Source organism: Hordeum vulgare, chromosome 7H, assembly GCF_904849725.1.
Source record: "Hordeum vulgare subsp. vulgare chromosome 7H, MorexV3_pseudomolecules_assembly, whole genome shotgun sequence".
Taxonomy (NCBI): Eukaryota; Viridiplantae; Streptophyta; class Magnoliopsida; order Poales; family Poaceae; genus Hordeum; species Hordeum vulgare.
This window is the reverse complement of record NC_058524.1, coordinates 339716958-339736963: the sequence shown is the minus strand read 5'-3', so window position 1 is coordinate 339736963 and position 20006 is coordinate 339716958. Positions and strand designations below refer to the sequence as shown.

Sequence of the window (20006 nt, the reverse complement as noted above, 5' to 3'; positions counted from 1 at the left end):
TCATCATATAAATCCGTGACGGAAAGGTCTGTCACAGTCGCCCGGGCCTGGGGCGCGCCGGGTGGGTTCGAGGACCCGATCGGTGACTGTAGAGGTCGTCATGATTTTACCAACATCGATGACGGACTACTAAATCCGTCATAATTTGTGGGATGGACAAATTATGACGCGATATACATGACGGACAGGTCGACCGTCGCAGATGGCCATCGTTGACAGTTTTTGGGCTGTCGGTGACGGATAGGGGCTGTCATAGATTAACAGATTTCTTGTAGTGCTAGTCCCAGAACCTCCCGGACCCAAACCCGGTGATCGTGACCGTTGGATCCGATCAACCCCATTTTACTCCAAATCTTCATCGGTTTGTTCACTGGACTCCCTAACCTAACTATTTCCGACCATCCGATTTAATAGAAGGGTCCAAAACCCCTAATCCTAGATGACATACGATATATAGACGTTCCCTATCCTATTTTGGAAAACCCTAAAATCTAGGAGATGTGTCCCGTCACCGCCGCCACCTTGCTTGTTTTACACCTCCCACGAAAAAGGCGTCAGATCCCTCGTCTCTCCTGCCACGTGCTTCCCTCTGTGCTTCTGCTCGAGTATGAGTTCGTTCTCCAGGCCATCCCGCGCCACCACGAGTAGCACCAGGACGCCGGAGCCACTGCCTCCTCTGCTGGTGCTCGTGCTGTAGCAGCAGCACGGCACAAGCGCAGTGCACGTGCCCCGTTCCTCCTTCTCTTCCTTCCTCCTTCCTCTCTCTCTCTCTCTCTCACCTCGTTCACTCTCCCTCCCGCTCGTGCAGGTCAACCACGAGGCACCGGCCATTGGATCAACCGTCGCGTCCCTCCGGCGAGCAGTAACCCCGGATCCACAGCCTAGCGCTGCCCGACATGCCCCGGCCTTGCCCCGTCACAGCAGCAGCTGTTGCAATGCGGGGAAGGAGCTCCCCTGCCCATGCTGCAGCCACGCCGTTGGGAACGGGTTGGACGTTCCCGTATCGGGCCCCAACGCAGGTCCCCAACCCCGGCGCATATCTGCATTGCCATGGCGCTGACCTGTGTTCCCCACAGTGAGCCCGAACCTGAACCTCGGTTTTTTTCCAGATCCGTTGTGTTGTGCTGGTCATTTAGGGTTGCTGTCATATTTTGTTAGGAGCAGATGCAATAGTAGGTTGTTTAGCTCCACCGTGGTGATAACATGAGATGGTGGGTTCGAGTCCCAACGACCTCCTTTTTACCTGCTGTTTTGTTAATTTTGGCACATACACTACACCTGGACCGCAGCTGTTCCTTTGCAACCACCACGTCCTGGGTTGAAATGCAGTGCACCTTGCATTTTTATTTGTTTTGGTTGTCTCGGTTTCTACCAGTTTGCGCATATGGTTTATATAGGGCCACATACACCCTGTATCGCATGCCTCCTTTTGTGTAGTCGGTCGTCCCAGTGAGCCAACATCCTAGAGGTCCAGGGATCAAGTCCCCACGACCGATCTTTTATTTTCACCCTTTGAATTTATTTTTCTTTTGCATGTATGTTGCATCCATGTTGTAGTTCCGCGCGAACGCAGCCTTGGTGTCCCCGGCCCCGCCATTCGCCATTGCCCCGACTCAGACGCAGCTCGCGGGGAAACATGGGAGGGAGAAATCGACCGCAATCTGGATCAGTACTGCAGTGTGGCGCCTCAGCCCTGGTGCGACGCCTTTGACATAGGCGTCACACTACTAGGGATGGGTCGGCCTGCCATGGGACGAAAGTGTGGCGCCTTTGTCTAAGGCGTCACACAGTCTAATGTGACGCCTGATCGTCGGGCGTCATACAAAAGGGTCAGTTGAGTGATATTTTTTTGAGCACGGTTCAGTTTGTAAAATACTATTATTCCCAGGTCAATTGTGTCCATTTTGACCCTCCCACCAACCAAGCGCCAGATCCCTCGTCTTTCCTGCGCCGCACCTCCCTCTGTGCTTCCTCTCCAGCGACCTCACTTTTTACCTGCTGTTTTGTTAATTTTGGCACATACACTACACCTGGACCGCAGCTGTTCCTTTGCAACCACCACGTCCTGGGTTGAAATGCAGTGCACCTTGCATTTTTATTTGTTTTGGTTGTCTCGGTTTCTACCAGTTTGCGCATATGGTTTATATAGGGCCACATACACCCTGTATCGCATGTCTCCTTTTGTGCAGTCGGTCGTCCCAGTGAACCAACATCCTAGAGGTCCAGGGATCAAGTCCCCACGACCGATCTTTTATTTTCACCCTTTGAATTTATTTTTCTTTTGCATGTATGTTGCATCCATGTTGTAGTTCCGCGCGAACGCAGCCTTGGTGTCCCCGGCCCCGCCATTCGCCATTGCCCCGACTCAGACGCAGCTCGCAGGGAAACATGGGAGGGAGAAATCGACCGCAATCTCGATCAGTACTGCAGTGTGGCGCCTCAACCCTGGTGCGACGCCTTTGACATAGGCGTCACACTGCTAGGGATGGGTCGGCCTGCCATGGGACGAAAGTGTGGCGCCTTTGTCTAAGGCGTCACACAGTCTAATGTGACGCCTGATCGTCGGGCGTCATACAAAAGGGTCAGTTGAGTGATATTTTTTTGAGCATGGTTCAGTTTGTAAAATACTATTATTCCCAGGTCAATTGTGTCCATTTTGACCCTCCCACCAACCAAGCGCCAGATCCCTCGTCTTTCCTGCGCCGCACCTCCCTCTGTGCTTCTTCTCCAGCGACCTCACTTTTTACCTGCTGTTTTGTTAATTTTGGCACATACACTACACCTGGACCGCAGCTGTTCCTTTGCAACCACCACGTCCTGGGTTGAAATGCAGTGCACCTCGCATTTTTATTTGTTTTGGTTGTCTCGGTTTCTACCAGTTTGCGCATATGGTTTATATAGGGCCACATACACCCTGTATCGCATGTCTCCTTTTGTGCAGTCGTCGTCCCAGTGAACCAACATCCTAGAGGTCCAGGGATCAAGTCCCCACGACCGATCTTTTATTTTCACCCTTTGAATTTATTTTTCTTTTGCATGGATGTTTCATCCATCTTGTAGTTCCGCGCGAATGCAGCCTTGGTGTCCCCGGCCCCGCCATTCGCCATTGCCCCGACTCAGACGCAGCTCGCGGGGAAACATGGGAGGGAGAAATCGACCGCAATCTGGATCAGTACTGCAGTGTGGCGCCTCAGCCCTGGTGCGACGCCTTTGACATAGGCGTCACACTGTTAGGGATGGGTCGGCCTGCCATGGGACGAAAGTGTGGCGCCTTTGTCTAAGGCGTCACACAGTCTAATGTGACGCCTGATCGTCGGGCGTCATACAAAAGGGTCAGTTGAGTGATATTTTTTTGAGCACGGTTCAGTTTGTAAAATACTATTATTCCCAGGTCAATTGTGTCCATTTTGCCCCTCCCACCAACCAAGCGCCAGATCCCTCGTCTTTCCTGCGCCGCACCTCCCTCTGTGCTTCTTCTCGAGCAGGAGGTCATCCTCTAGGCCCTCCCCGTGCCACCAGGAGCAGCACCAGGATGCCAGAGCCCCGACCTCCTCTGCTGGTGCTCGTGCTGTAGCGGCAACACGACCAGGGCGCAGTGCAGTTACCCCGTTCCTCCTTCTCTTCCTTCCTCCTTCCTCTCTCTCTCACTTTGTTCATTCTCCCTCTCGCTCGTGCAGGTCAGTTGCGAGGCGCCGGCCATTGGATCAACCGCCACGCCCCTCCGGCGAGCAGTAGCCACGGTTCCGCAGCCTGGCGCCGCCCCGGCCTTGCCCCTTCACAGCTGCGCGGGGAAGGAGCTCCCGTGCCCTTGCTGCAGCCACGCCCTGGCAGCCCGGAGAGCACGTTGGGCCTCGCTGCCGATTGGGAACGGGTCGGACACCCCCGGATCGGGCCCCGACGAAGGTCCCCGACCCTGGCCCCGCGGTCAGGACCTCTCCTGTTGCATCTCTGCATCGCCATGGCGCTGACCTCTGTTTCCCACTGTGAGCCTGAACCTGAACCTCAGTTTTTTCCCAGATATGTTGTGTTGTGCTGGTCATTTAGCGTTGTTGTCATGTTTTGTGACAAGAAGACGCAATAGCAGGGTGGTTAGCTCCACCGTGGTGAGAACACTAGGTGGTTATCCTACTATCCCAGCTAGTTGTTTTGTTAATGGGCACCGCTAGGGATCAGACTACTGATCCCTAGTGTTGCATCAGACCATCCGAACGCTGTAGGATGAGGCTGCTTCTGCCCGTTAGATTAGTATAGGTCCCTCGAACCTTTGTCAGGTAGTTTTCTAGTAATCAGCTTCATAGAATTAATTGCTTCCAGAAATCACGGCTGGACACAATCTATAACGTGGGTCCACCTTTGTTTTCCTGTACTAATTTTGTTCCACAAACTAATCACGTCCAAAAATCAAGCAGGGAATTCCTCAAAAAAGAAGAAGCAAGTATCGCCTTATTTTCTATGAACCGAAAATCTTTTCCTACTAAACTTAGCTTCCAGTACATGTTAAATTTGCTTCCATACCCAATTTTTTTTATGTCCAATGTAACAATTTATTTTTATTTAGAGACAGAATTGTGCATAAATTTGTTGTCTTCCGGTCTTACTCCATGTTACTTCCAACCACCATAAAAGTTTGTTTCAACCTAATTTGTTTCAACTTAATTTTCCAAATATGCTTCCATAACATTTATAGATTTTCTCTAATCACGTTGCTGCCATATGCTTCCGATATTCGCTCCATGTCCATACAATCGGAGGAGTTTTCATATATGCACGATGCTTCCTTTTATTCCATATTCGTTTCCATCATATGCTTCCAGCAGTACATGACATGCTTCATAATTCATGGTCACATTTTTCTCCGGGCATTGTCATGATTTGTTTTGTGCTATGAAGCACACGTGTTTGTATGTCGAAGCACAATTTTATTTGGTTGAAGCATGAAATGTAGTTCCAAGTTCCTTATACCATCACAATGTTAGTGTAGAAAAAGAAGCGCGCGTCATTGTATTTCGAAGCACAATTTTATTTGGTTGAAGCGTGAAATGTAGTTTGAGAGTTACTTTGTTGCAATGAGCCATCAGAAACATAGTTTGAGAGTTACTGAAGCTTGAACAAAATGTTACCAATTTACCATGTTTGTATAAACAACAAAGCAAATTAACACGTAAATGCTTCGATACATGCTACATATGATACCGAAGCATATATGTGAAACTAAACTAAAGGAAACACATACATAGGTAGTATGACAATGCACAGGATATGAAGCATTGCCTCTTTGACAATGAAGCATGTCACTCCCACTATTTAGAGCCAGAGACGTCGAGGAACCAGAAGCATCGATGGCAGGATGTATGAGAGATGATGCCAACCTGAAGATCGATTAGGAGTACCATGGATGCAACGTCGCTGGAGAAGATGCCAACATGGCGGCAAGATGATTGCGTCGTATCCTATGACATTCAATGTCCCCGCTGCCCGTTGATTGTGCCGTATCCTATCACGTTCAATGTCCCCACTGCTCGTTGGTGGTATTTGGAAGAAGCATCAATGTCTTGCAATCTCAAGATAACACAATAGTATAGAAAAACGAAAGCATGTCTAGAATGTTGCAAACTCTATACTGCGAAGGTCCACGAGAATGACACATATGAAGCATGGATATTTGGATGTCAGGGAAAAGCCATGAACTTGGCTCAAGCTTCACTCAGCTTCTTGAAGCCGTGTCGGTCGGCCATGGCCAGCGTGGCTGCCACGGTCTCGATGTCGAGGCTCTTGCACAAGACACGCTCGCAGATCGCCCTTAGCCTGCCCATGCCGTGCCGCTCCGCGGCGATAAGGAGGTGCCGGATCATCGCCTTGTGACCGGCGCCATCAAGGCCACCCAGGACGGGCAGCGCGTCTGTGTAGGCGAACTGGATCAGCGCCCAGACCGACTGTGCCGGCATGTCTCCGCCATCCACGGAGATCTGCACCTTCCGGTCGCTGCACGTCGTCGCCGTGTGGATGTGGCGCTTGAGAAAGCCAGGCGCCCGAGCGTCGAGGATGCAGTAATGCGCGCCGATCGTCCCTCCTTCGAGTTGGATGATCGCGTCCGGCTCCCCCCTTGCCGTAGCCGACTTGCTGGAAGAGCGGCAGGATCGATCTATGCCAGGATGGAGCACCAGCGTTGTCGCCCGAGGGTCGCATCGGTGTAGAAGACGATGTCGTTTGGACAAGCAACGGGCAGAACTGACCGGCAGGGCGGCCGTGCTGCTCGACGGCGGGAAGAGTGGGAAGCGGCTGCATGTGAGGCGGGGTATAAGGAAATTTGGGCGAGGCGCTCCGGGCGGTGCGTGGAGCTGGACGAGCTCAATCTGGTGTGGTTGCAGCTGGAATATAGGAGAGATTAATTAGGGAGAGATTAGCGGATGATTTATGGTGGGCCTACGTGCAGTTAATTCCCTGCCCATGTCTTATTTTTTTACAAAAGCAACACGGTTTGTGAGGCGTTAGATTTTAATTGAATGGATGGCATTGAAATGGTCTGATGCTGGACTTCTATCAGACTATAGATAACAAGTGTTTACCTTTGTTAATTTTGGGAGTGACACTACACCTGGAACGCAGCTATTCCCTTTGATGGTTATCCTACTATCCCAGCTGCCCAGCTGGTTAGCGCGTAGCTTTCTAAGCGCCAGGTCCCGGGCTCGAATCTAGTGCACCTCGCATTTTTATTTCTTTTGGTTGTCTCGGTTTCCTTTTGGTTGTCTCGTGTATGGTTTATATAGGGCCGCATCCACCCTGTATCGCATGTCTACTTTGGTGTAGTCGGTCGTCCTAGTGAGCCAATATCCTGGTGGTCCAGGGATCAAATCCTCACGGCCTATCTTTTATTTTAACCTTGTGAATTTCTTTTTCTTTTGCATGCATGTTGCATTCATGTCATATGATCTTGTGTGGCCGTATCTCTTAACCGGAGATTCGTCCAATGTGCTATATGTGTGAACCAACTGGAATGTCATGGTGAATCACATGATCCAATCCTTGCCATGATTAAACAATATTTAATATTGCCGTGTATCAAAAGGGAGTGAACTAAGTAATTCAAATGTGGAGTTTCGTTAACTCGTTGCATATTGAGCTTCACTTAATGTGTAGCGTTTGATTGTTGTGAGTTGCCATGCCATGACATGTCTTGCATATTTGATGATCATGCATCATATCTTGCATGTGACGTGGTGAATATCGTGTGTTTATTCTTGTTTTCGGTTTTCTTTGTCTAGATAGAGTTCCGCAAGCGTGTCGGAATGTGAGGATCCGTTCGACTACGTTAGTTCGTCTGCTTCCCAGATTCGTTCTTCTTCCAAGCAGGATCTCACGCAAGATGATCATTTCCCTAGATACCATTACTATCATTGCCATGCTAGTTGTTTCGTTTCTATCACTATGTCTCGATGCCTACCACGTGTTTAATAAGCCTCCCAATATTTTCATGAAAACCTTCAACCTTTCTACAACCTAGCAAACCACTGATTGACTATGTTACCGCTTGCTTAACCATTGGATAGCGTTGCTAGTTGCAGGTGCAGTTGCTTTCATGTGATAACATGGGTTCCTTATTATATCACCATATTATTGGTAATTAAATTAATGCACCTCTATACTTGGTAAAAGGTAGAAGTCTTGGCTTTCTAGGCTGGTGTTTTGTTCCATCTTTACAGCCCTAGTTTCGGCTACCGGTGTTATATTCCATAATTGAGCGCTCCTAAAACGATCGGGGTTGTTATGGGGATCCCCTTTATAATTCGTTTTAGATTAAGACATGTGCGGCAAGGCCAAACTTTGGTACTACGTTTCCCTAACAACCTAATAAAAAGCATAGGGACCCGTCGGCACCCGCGGATAATTAATCAACCCACGGGCTAGTGCTCCTCATCAGTGTTGGTCCGAACTAAGCAATGCCCGGCGCCCCCTGGTCATCCGGGGGTTTCAGCTAGCCCGACGTCTAGCTCATCCGATCGTGCCCTGAGAACGAGATACGCGGCTCGTATCGAGTCTATCGGCACGCCGGGCGGCCTTGCTGGATTAGTTTTACCGTTTACGAAATATCTTGTGCATCGGGATTCTGGTGATGCTTTGGTTTATCTTAGAGTTGAGGTTTTCCACTAAGGAGTTTGAGGAGATCACGAGTTTCGTGATCGAGGCTTTCTATGTGTCTCGTTGATACGTCCCAAACGTATTTATAATTTCTGCTACCTCCATGTAAGTTTTAGGTGATATTGCTTTGTGTTTTGTACACTTTCATACCTTTTTCAACATATTCGGACTAACATACTAACTCAGTGCACCCAGAGCCAGTTTTTGTGTGCTGATGTGCGTGAATTGAAGGTTTATACCCATATTTATAGTGCCCAAAAAATTCCACAAAAAATATATAAGAAATCAGCGTTCCAGAAGACTCCAAACAACCGAAGGAGGGCCAGAGGGGGCCCAACAGGCCTCCAGGCGCCCTGGTGGCGCGGCTTGCCACCTGGCCGCGTGAAGAGACCGCATGGGTGGGGCCCACCCCCTCTGGTGCCTTACCTTGGCTCCTATTTTTACCCCCGTGGAGGAAACCCTGAGGCTGGAACCCTTTTCTCCAGAAGCAAATCCGATCTCCGCCGCCATCGCCAACAAGTTTCGGGGGAAAATAATTCGTGTGGCGGCACCCTGCCGGTATGGGGAAGTGCCCCGGATTCATCTCCATCGACGTTGTTTCCTCCCTCCATGAAGCCGGAGTAGTTGCTATTCGGGGCTGAGGTCTTCTACAATAGCTATGTGGTTAATTCTCTCTCCCATGATGTGATCTTGATTGTGATCATAGGCTATGTTAACCTAGGGTGATCCCATGATGTTTCCCCTTCTTCTATGTATTGGATTGATGTACTCACTTGATCTTATCTAGTATAATCCCTGAGACCATGGTGACAGTGGTCTATTGGACATGGATTAGAAGAATATTTTCATGAGTGATTTCCTCTTTTGTGAATTGATTGAAGATTGACAGTCTCTTGGTGCTTGTCTTTGACTATCCTTGAGATATGTTGTGGTGATTGTGGTACTCTGTTTGGATGGTCACGGTGACATTGGGAAATCCATAGATGAGAACTACAAACTTTGAGGTGTGCTTTTGTAGCCCTATATAATTCTCGTCCTCTCTTGATGACAAAGGAATGACCTCCGAGTACGTCACCATTGCATGTTTTAGTGGAAATATCATGTGATTAGACTATGTTAATGTTGTTGGGAGTTGCCACCAGTGAAAGTATGAAGCCTAGACCTTGTTTCTCACCATTGTTATAGCGTTTATGCTCACTTTTGTCACTTGCTACCTTGCTGTAATTTTTATTACATATTTATATTACCTTGCTTTGCCATACCTATCATCCATATTTTACCATTTCTTCGTTGAACTAGTGCACCTATTCAATTTACCATTGTATTAGGTGTGTTGGGGACACAAGAGACTTCTTGTTTCTTAATTGCAGGGTTGCTTCATAGAGACCATATTCAACCTCTACTTTCCAGAGTTCGATAAACCTTAGGTCATCCATTTGAGGGAAATTGCTGCTGTCCTACAAACCTTTGCGCTTGGAGGCCCAACATAGTCTACAAGAATAGAAGCGTGTATAGACATCACTCGTGGTAATTTCTGATGGACTAGTTGGAGCACCACTGTAGGGTTAAATTTTTCGGAAAGTCGTGCCCGCGGTTATGTGGCAACATGGAAACTTTGTTTAACATCCGGTTCTAGATAACTTGAAGTAAGCTTAATTAAAAGATGCCAACTGTGTGTGTAACCGTGACTGCCTCTTTCGCGAGTTTCTTCTTCGATCGAGGACACGGTTGGGTTATGTCTGACGTAAGTAGGTGTTTAGGATCATTCTTTTGATCATCAGTAGTTTACGTCCGCTATGCGTAGATCATCCCCCTTTTATTCTTGTACTCATAAGTTAGGCACCTCAGATAAATGCTTAGAGCCGTGTTGCAGCCTCACCACTTAACCACACCTCACCCATTAAGCTTTGCTAGTCTTGATACCATTGGAAATGAGATTGTTGAGTCCTTGTGGCTCACACATTACTACAACTCTAGTTGCAGGTACAGGTAAAGAGTTACATCGACGTGAGCGCGTTGATTGTACAATTTTGGAGTTTTTTCTTCTTCATCATCAATCTAGGATGGGTTCCAGGCCGGCAACCTGGGATAGAAAGGATGGACATTGTTCTTTTATCTTTTGTTTTCGTCCGTAGTCGGACCCTCCTCTTTTTCACGATGACTGTATATTGGTGTACTGATGTGACTCTGATGTAGCTTGTGGCATGTGGGGACCCCGTCTTACGAGTCGAGATCGTTGAATGAATTTGCTCAGTGATCCCAGAGATCAATGCTCACCGAACACACATATACTGAATATTAAGAGTCTTGCATCCAACATACCGAAATAGTACATCAAATGACCATCAAGGTCAAGTTCACATAGGTAGGGCCTATAAGTCCAAATCACACCGATCAATCTACTAGCGGAAATCTTGGGGCTAAGCGGGTGCCCATGCCATCAGCCAACACCAACAGGCATTCTGACTAGGAAGCGTCCTAGTTCGCAGGTCCGTCTCCGATGATGAATTCTTCTCCAAACTCCGGTCCTTCCATGTGTGGTCAATAACATTACCAGTGGCAAGCCAGTGAGTACTTTGAATGTACTCGCAAATAGCCCATGATATGGATAATGCAGTTGGTATGATAACATGTAATATGCAGTACTCGTGGATAACAACTTGATTTTAAATTAACATGATCATAGATGGATGTGCAACATAAGCTAGATTGTATTTAGAAGAACATGTTACATATATCAACATATCCGCTGTGGGCTGAACACTTCGGGTTCACCCAATATGCCAAGTCACCAAACTTGGTCATATCAACTCTTACTCAGATAACTCCTTGAACACACACACTCACACTTGGTTTATGCGGAAACGACTAGACATAGTTTAAGCAGGATTACCCAATTGTCCTTGACCGTGGACACGACTATTCGAATAGTTTTACACTCTGCAAAGGTTGTATGATGTACCCACGAGATCCGTGAAACTTCCATGTCATCCACGACTCGCGGTATATAACATGCCCGAGGTAAGTACCCGATGAATGCCTTTCCCTTGACGATACTAGAGAAAGAGTTCCACATGATTGGTACACAGCCCACATGATGTACGTCTTACAAGCACCCTCTCTGGACAGTACCATCCATGCGGGGACCAATGGTATGCCCGAAATACGTAAAAACGGCATAGTCGAGCTACCTGGTACGACCCCGTCACGAGAGTGACTACAAATCACTCCCGCCACTAGTAATGTGGCTCTTTGCTAGCACCGACCAAAGTAATCAACAGAGCCCCGTCCCATAAAAGGGTAACATGGTCGCACATGTAAGGTTGGGACGGTCGACACATCATAAATTTAATCCTATTTCAGAAACCACTCACACCAAAATATTTCCCGGTGCACCACTTCTTCACATGTGGTCACCTAACTCGTCATCACCCTCGGCCATTAGTGGCACCCAACGGGGTTTTCATAAAACCGTTGATATTTACCATCATCATTGCTCATGCTTCTACTATGCGTAGCACTACTGTTTACTTGTCAACATAATATTGGCATGACCCTCATAGGTGGTAGGATCATTGATACGTCCAAAAGCATCACTATATTGTATCATAATTTGTCTCTATTCATTGATATATTTCACAATATGATGTTGCTCTTATAGTGTTTTGGCTTATTTTACACAGTTTACAACTTTCCGGTGCCGAAACAGCAGACGTAGGATTTAGCGGAGAAAAGAGCATGAAAAGTTGCCATATCAGAACATCTCCAACTGCGCTGAAATTTATGGGGAAGTAGTTTCCAAACAAATCACGAAGACATGCCGAAGAAGGGCCGGTGGGGGCCCACCAGGCACCCAGGCGACATGGGGGCGCGAACTGCCTCCTGGCCGCGCAGGGAGGCCGCCTGGGTGGTGGGTCCCACCTCCGGTGCCCCTCTTTGGCCTATATGATCCTTGTGACCTAAAACTCCCAAGGACAGAACTTTTTCCGGAGTTCCGCTGCCGCTCCGGGGCGGAAACCTACAGAGAAGAAAATACCTTTCAGGCGGACAGATTCCACTGGGGAGAACTCCTCCTGGAGGGGGAGATCGTCCTCGTCGTCATCACCATCATCACGTGCATCATCGAGATCATCATCACCATCATCTTCATCACCAACACCATCTCCATCTTCACCCCATCTCACTTTACCATTGCAATCGTAGTTGTACCTTGCACTATTAATCTCCCTTACTCTACCGGTGTTGATTACTCTTTTGTGGTGAATGCTATTGAGTATTGTTGGAGAATTATTGTTATGACCAGACCGTTCATCATATTTTCATCACCTCTGATCATGATCTCTTTTATGTCTTGTGAGTAGTTACTGTAGTTCTTGAGGACATGAGAGAAGTCTAGTTGATAGTAGAATATGATGTTGATGTAATATGTGTTGATTGATATTTAAGTTATGATGTTATTCTTCTAGTGGTGTTATGTGAACGTCGACTACATAAAACTTCACCTTTTTAAGGGCCTAGGAGAATGCATCGTGTATAAAGAATGCTTATGGTGGGTTGCCGGAGTGACAGAAACCTGAACCCCAGTTCGCATGCTTTTGCACGAGGGAGTATTGGATCCTGAAGCTTATTGCTATGGTTAGGATTTGCCTCAATTTCTCTCTTGTATTTGTGGATGCTTGCAAGGAGTTTAATCATAAGTGTTTACTTGTCTTAGCCTCGACGGTACACTACTTAAGATCCACCCACATAACACTTATCAATACAAAACATATTACTAGACAGAATATGGCGAAATCACTTGACTATCTCTCCTGAATGTCCTGAGGAATGCCTTAGTCTTCATAAGTTTAGTCCCTCGGCTTATCCTTTGTGTTCAAAATGATTGGGCCACTTGCTGCACCTCGACACCATTTACTTTCCTTGCATTTATTTCCTTGTTGCTTATACCACAAAACACATAAAAAGTTACCTTTCAGTGCTTGCAGTTATTCCTCACTCAAGATCGCTTGTCAGTACCTTCTGATCCTCGTTGGGTTCGACAATCTTACTTATCAAAAAGGCTACGATAGATTCCCTACACTTGTGGGCCATCAATCATGCCCAAATGCAAGTGCTCCGGAGGAGCCATCGGTAACATCATATCGATGATTTATCGAATACTCATGATCATATGCAACGGGACTAATTGATCTACTTAGCATGCAATATAGTATTTTGCTCAAACATGGTCAAAGGGCTGCTTGCCTTGATAAGCTAGGTATTCGGGGTCTTTGGGGTCTTCGAGTCCAACTCCTTCATCAAACGTGGAATCTGCTGGTGGTTTAAGGCGCGACGGGGAGGCCCTGGGTCACCGGCGCCGAGGTGGCAGCGACGGAGCCGATTCGGGAGGTGGATGAAGTGGGTGCTACAGGTAGGGATTAGCTCGTGGAAGAGGAGGGAAGCTCCCTGAGATCACTACGGTCATGGAGGAGGAGAGAGGAGTGCGAGAGCTGGCCTGTAGCTCGAGATCGACGGAGCTCCGAAGCGGCGGGGCCTTGGTCGATCTCGAGCATTGGAGCTCGCTTTTCTCGAATGGGGTGGCTAGGGGCTCGATTTAGGCTCTCGAGGAGTGGAGTGAGGGTGCTGGATCGAGGGGGAAGGCCTATTTATGGGCCCTCGATGGTGCACCGAGCAGGAAGCGCCGGTGGTTTCACCGTGGCTCGCAGTAGAGGCAGAGAGAGCTCGGGTTCGAAACCACTGTATTGTGGACGTGGTTTAGGACCCCTGTGACACACTGAGAGGGAGAGAGAGCGAGGAGCGTGGGAGATGCGTGTCTGCGTTCTTCTGGCTGGTTCTGGCGCACGCGGGCACGTGTTGCTTCGGTCAACAGAGAGGGGGAGGAGGCCCCCCTGAGGCTGCCTTGATGTAGGATGGTGTCGGGGACGTGGAGCGGCATCAAGGGGAGTATTGAACCGGTCGGGGCTAGCCACCTTCATCTCGGGTGCACCCTGTAGCATGCCTAGAGTGCAGTTTTGGCATGCCACGGTATCCTAGCGCGCTTTGGGGTGCTTTGGTCGTGTCTGGTGTCCTGGGTGGGGTTAGATGATCCCTAGCCGTTTGAGAGCCGAGAGACTCATTGTGGGTCAAAGGGAGTGACTAAGCAGATGATGCCAGACTTGAGACAGGAACTAAAATGGAGATTTTGGCCGTTCTGCTTGGAACCAGAGAGGTGCCACTCGTCTGCAGTTGAGGAGTGGTGCCGGTTTCTTGGTCTATGAGTTTGAAGGAAAGTGCATGGGGGTGTAGAGTGAGATAAGTGATGTTTTACTAAGCTGACATAAGGTGTTTGACAGGTGTTTAGGGTAGCTACACTTCACCACTATTGGTGAAAGTTAATAGGATTAAGTTTGATGCAAAAATAGGATGTTCCACTAAATTTGAGCTTCATTGGACAAGTTTGGCAGTGCAAACTTGAAATCACCCCCAATATGGGAAGATCTGTTCCTTCCAAAGGGAATGTGGGTAAATTAATCCCTACAAATCCCATTGTTGGCATAGGCTCCTCATTTGGGGTGTTGAGCACTCCTGCAAAGTTTCAAGCCATTTGAACAAACTTTGCTATGTAGAGTTGCTTCAACTTGATTCTGGACAGAGAGGGTTCTAGGATTATTTGGTGAACCAAACCACCTTGGAATGAGGTGAAACTTGGCATGGCCACCAAATATAGCTTGGAAAGATTGCTGGAATTTTCTGGGAATTTATTTGAAATGGTCGTAACAGATAGAATAGGTTTTCAAGGATTTGCTCAATTATTTTCAACATAAATAGGGGTTTAAAATCTTATGTATGGAAAATATATGTCCTCTGGGTGTCTCCAAATTTCTCAGTTCTTTCTAAGGCACAAAAGTATTTTTTTCATATAGAAATATCATTTCTGGCCTCAGAAATGGACATGCAAATAAAATAGGAAAATATTTTATAAAATAATTTTTTTATGATTTTGGGGAGTAAAAATATTTCTAAAACCATATTACCATCTTTGGGTGAAGGTACTCCCTTGTCACGAGGGACTTGTAGTGCAACCCAAAGCAAGGCCTTGAAATAGTCAAAAATGAGAAAAAGGTTTTTATGAAATAGTCATGTTATAAAAGCTATTTTTAGGGGTCACTCAATGAATCATACACACAATCAATGACAATCATGGCACTCATAGCATTTGTTTAAAAAGTTTTAATAAATTCATATTTTCAAACTAAAGTTGAAGTGGGATAAAAACAGGGTGTGACATGGCGAGTGTAAGCCAATTCCATATACTCATCTTTTTAGTACATGTACTTGTAACGATATCCATTCTTGCAAAATGACGAGATGTGCTTCTATCCCTGTCGAGGCCCTCGTGCCAAAATAAGGATAGGGTCGCATCTTGGGCGTTACATTAATGCTTCATGAGGAGTCAATTTATCCGACATAGGAGGTAGTTGCTCTCTTTGCGAGCCATTAGTTTCATCGAACCACACATCTACAGTTTCAACAACCTTGTTGTGATAGCTGTTGAAGACTCTATAGGTGTGCGAGTCCTTTAGTTTCATTGAGCCATTAGTTTCATCGAGCCATTAGTTTCATCGAACCACACATAAACGAGCATAAAACCCTCATGTGCTTTAGGTGCAAATTTTGAGCTATGGTGAGGATCTCTAATCCACCATCTCGCACCGAAGACTTTGAAATAACTTACATTGGGTTTTTGTCAGTGAGGAGTTTGTATGAAGTTTTCTTAAGGAATTTGTGAAGATATACCCTGTTGATGATGTGGCAAGCAGTGTTGATTTCCTCAGGCCAAAAGCGACGAGGATTCTGGTATTCTTCAAGCATAGTCCATGCCATTTCAACCAGTCCTGTTTTTGCGCTCAATGACGCCATTCTGTTGAGGATTATAAGGAGCAGACAATTCTTGAGTAATACCAAGTTCATCAAGATAATCATCAAGGCCAGTATTCTTGAATTATGTCCCATTGTCACTCCTGATGTGCTTGATCTTGACGCCGAAGTTTGTCGAGGCCCTTGAGGAAAATCGTTTGAAGACTTCCTGCACTTCAATTTTATACAGAACGATATGCACCCAAGTATACTAGATCATGATAGTCGTTTATTATCCAAATAATAAATTGGTAATTATTATATTTCCTTGTTCATGATAGTCGTTTATTATCCATGCTAGAATTGTATTGATTGGAAACTCAAATACATGTGTGGATACATAGAAAACACACAATCCCTAGTAAGTCTCTAGTTGACTAGCTCGTTGATCAAAGATGGTCAAGGTTTCATGGCCATTGACAAGTGCTATCACTTGATAACGGGATCACATCATGAGGAGAATGATGTGCTGGACAAGACCCAAACTACGAACGTAGCATATGATCGTGTCAGTTCATTGCTATTGTTTTCTGCATGTCAATGTATATGTTCCTAAGACCATGAGATCATGCAACTCCCTGACACCGGAGGAATACCTTGTGCATATCAAACGTCGCAACGTAGCTGGGTGACTATAAAGGTGCTCAATATGTATCTCCGAGGGTGTCTATTGGGATCGCGTGAATCGAGACTAGGATTTGTCACTCCATATGATGGAGAGGTATCTCTAGGGCCCACTCAGTAATACAACATCACAAGAAGATTGCAAGAAATGTGATTATGGAGTTATTCACGAGATCTTGTACTACATACCTAGTAAAGAGACTTGCCGGTAACGGGATTGAACTAGGTATAGAGATACCGAAGATCGAATCTCGGCCAAGTAACATACCGAAAGATAAAGGGAATAGTATACGGGGTTGATTGAATCATTGACATCATTGTTGGACTGATAAAAATCTTCATAGAATATGTAGGAGCCAATATGGACATCCAGGTCCCGCTATTGGTTATTGGCCCGAGAGTGTCTCGGTCATGTCTGCATAGATCTCGAACCCGCGGGGTCTGCACACTTAAGGTTTGGTGACGATTTGGTATTAAAGAGTTATGTGTAGTAGTAAGTGAAAGTTGTTTGAAGTCCCGGATGATACCCCGGACGTCACGAGGAGCTCCATAATGGTCCGAAGGTAAAGATTTATATATGGGAAGTCATATTTTGGCTACCGGAAAAGTTTTGCGTTCTTGTGGTATTGTACTCGGAAGCTTCTAGAAGGTTTCAGAAACTTCCGGAGGAGTACAGAAGTCCACCAAGGGTTCCACCATGTCCCAAGGGTTTGCATGGGCTGAGGGGAGACGTTGTGACCTTATTGGGCCAAGCGCACAAGTCCCTCAAGGCCCATGTAGTTGGGAAAGGTGGAAAGTCCACCTTTGTATGGAAGCGAAGGAAGGGGACTAGGATTCCACCTCCTCCCCCCTTGGCTGCGACCTAGGGCTTGGCGGGGCTGTTACCCACGCCCCTCCATGTATATATAGAGAGCAGGGGCGCCCCAAAAGTACACACGAAGCCCTTGGCGCCCCTCTCTCTGTCCCTAGATCGATTTCTCCTCTAGTTTTTCCGATAGTGCTTAGGCGAAACCCTGTCGGAATAGAACCACCACCAGTGCCATCACACCGTCGTGTTGCTGGAGAACTCATATAGTACTCCGTCCTCGCTCGCTGGATCGAGGAGGTGGAGATATCATTGAGCTGTACGTGTGCTGAACACGGAGGTGTCGTCCGTTTGGCGCTCGATTGGGAGTTCGTGGGACGGATCGTGATTGGATCGCAAAGACGTACCACTACATCAACCGCATTCTTTAACGCTTCCGCTTACCAATCTACAAGGGTATTTAGATGCACTCTCGCCTCTCGTAGATGATCATCACCATGGATAGGTGTTGCATGTGTGAAGGAATTTTTTTGTTTCCCATGCAACGCTCGTCAACAGTGGTATCAGAGCTAGGTCTATGCATAGATGATATCTCGAGTAGAACACAAAAGAGTTTGTGGCCGTTGATGTTCAATTTGCTTCCCTCCTTAGTCTTTTCTTCATTCGGCGGTATTGTTGGATTGAAGCAACCCGGACCAACATTACTCGTACGCTTACGAGAGACCGGTTTCATCGACTAACATGCAACTTGTTGTATAAAGATGACTCGCGGGTGTCTGTTTCTTCAGCTATAGCTGAATTGGATTTGACCGAGGCGGTCTTTGTAGAAGGTTAATTAGAAATTTGCATATCACTGTTATGACTTTGCGTAACTGAGATGCGGTCATACTAGATACCCATGGCAACAACATAAAGTTTGCAACAACAAATTAGAGCACGTCTAACTTGTTTTTGCAGGGTATGCATGTGATGTGATATGGCCAAAGACATGATATGATATATTGGATGTATGAGATGATCATGTTGTAATAGTTAAATATCGACTTGCACGCCGATGCTACGGCAACCGACAGGAGCCATCGGGTTGTATTTAATTGTGTTGCGCTTGCTGATGCTTTGCTTTATAGCTAGTAGTAACTTTAGTAGTAACAACATAGTTAGCGTGACAACCTCGATGGCGCTGGTGATGATGGAGATCATGTCAGTGCTTTGGTGATGGAGATCAAGAAGCACAAGTTCATGGCCATATCTTTTCACTTATGATTTGCATGTAATGTTAATCCTTTTTTGCACCTTATTTTTCTTAGGACGGCGGTAGCATAAAAAGGTGATACCTTACTAAAATTTCAAGATAAAATTGTGTTCTCCCCGACTATGCACCGTTGCGACCGTTCGTCGTTTTGAGACACCCGCGATGATCGGGTGTGATAGACTCTACGTTCACATACAGCGGGTACAAAATAGTTGCACATGCGGAACACTCAGGTTAAACTTGACGAGCCTAGCATGTACATACATCGCCTAGGGACACAGGAGACCGAAAGGTCGAGCATGAGTCATATAGTGGATATGATCAACATGGAGATGTTCACCATTGAAGCTAAACTCAACTCACGTGATGATCAGACTTGAGTTAGTGAATTAGGATCATGTACCACTCGAATAACCAGAGGGATGTCAATTTGAGTGGGAGTTCTTAAGTAATATGATTAATTGAACACGTTATCATGAACATAGTCAAAATGTCTTTGCAAATTATGTTGTAGCTTGCGCTGTAGCTCTGCTGTTCTTTGATATGTTCCTAGAGAAAACTTAGTTGAAAGATGATAGTAGCAATTATGCGGATTAGGTCCGTAAACTAAGGATTGTCCCCATTGCTACAAAGTAGTCTTATGTCCTTAATGCACCGTTCGGTGTGCTAAACCCCGAGCGTCCTCTGTAGGTGTTGCAAACATATGACATACACATTTTTGATGACTACATGATAGTTCAATGCATAATGCTTAAATATCTTAGAATTGAGGCGCCGAAGACGTTTCGAACATCATGGGACATATGAGATGTTCCAAGAGTTGTAATTGGGATTTTAGGCCCGTGCCCGTGTTGAGAGGTATGAGACCTCATACAAGATTCTTTGTCTACAAAGTATGGGAAAAAAGCTCAATAGTTGAGCATGTGCTCGGATTGTTTGTGTACTACAATCGCTTGAATCAAGTGGGAGTTGATCTTCCAGATAAGATAGTGATTGACATAGTTCTCCAAAGTCACTGCCACCAAGCTACAGAGCTTCATGATGAACTATAACATATGAGGGATAGAGATGATGATTCTTGAGTTATTCGCAATGTTAGACACCGCGAAAGTAAAAATCAAGTAGGAGCATCAATTGTTGATGGTTAGTAAAACCACTAGTTTCAAGAAAGCCAAGGGCAAGAAGGGATACTTCATGGCTGGCAAACCTGTTGCCGCTCTAGTGAAGAAACCCAAGGTTAAACCAAAACCCGAGACTAAGTGCTTCTAAAATGAGGGGAACGATCACTCAAGT

General features: G+C 46.4%; 1 long non-coding RNA gene across 1 annotated transcript; it reads right to left on the bottom strand.

The window, feature by feature from the left end:
• Positions 1-1128: 1128 nt before the first annotated feature.
• On the bottom strand, positions 1129-2212 carry LOC123411325. The gene is made up of 2 exons (XR_006613238.1): positions 1996-2212; positions 1129-1243 (listed from the first exon to the last, which is right to left on the bottom strand). It is a non-coding gene; the product is annotated as an uncharacterized LOC123411325 (long non-coding RNA).
• Between the last annotated feature and the right edge of the window lie 17794 nt (positions 2213-20006).